The sequence below is a fragment of the Penaeus monodon genome, chromosome 34, assembly GCF_015228065.2.
Source record: "Penaeus monodon isolate SGIC_2016 chromosome 34, NSTDA_Pmon_1, whole genome shotgun sequence".
Classification (NCBI taxonomy): Eukaryota; Metazoa; Arthropoda; class Malacostraca; order Decapoda; family Penaeidae; genus Penaeus; species Penaeus monodon.
In genome coordinates this window covers 8,094,672-8,094,964 of record NC_051419.1, presented here as the reverse complement: position 1 = coordinate 8,094,964, position 293 = coordinate 8,094,672, and positions in this window count along the sequence as shown.

Sequence of the window (293 nt, the reverse complement as noted above, 5' to 3'; positions counted from 1 at the left end):
TCTCATTCATACTTTTTCTACAAATATCCATGGGTAAATAGTGAACAACGCAAGTGCGAGCCAAACAGTCGCACAGCCCGAGAAACAGACCGCATCCCTTTCCCTCTGACTCCATCATTTCAAAGGAAACGAAAACACGAGTCGAAAAATGATGCATTAATATAAATCTCGGCGATGAGACTGAATATTAGAATGCAATTTTACCCCCATGGGTTTTCATACCAATAATAGGGAAACTCTAATTAACAGAGAATTTAAACTGGGCGAGGTTATTGCGCCTATCCGTATGGACG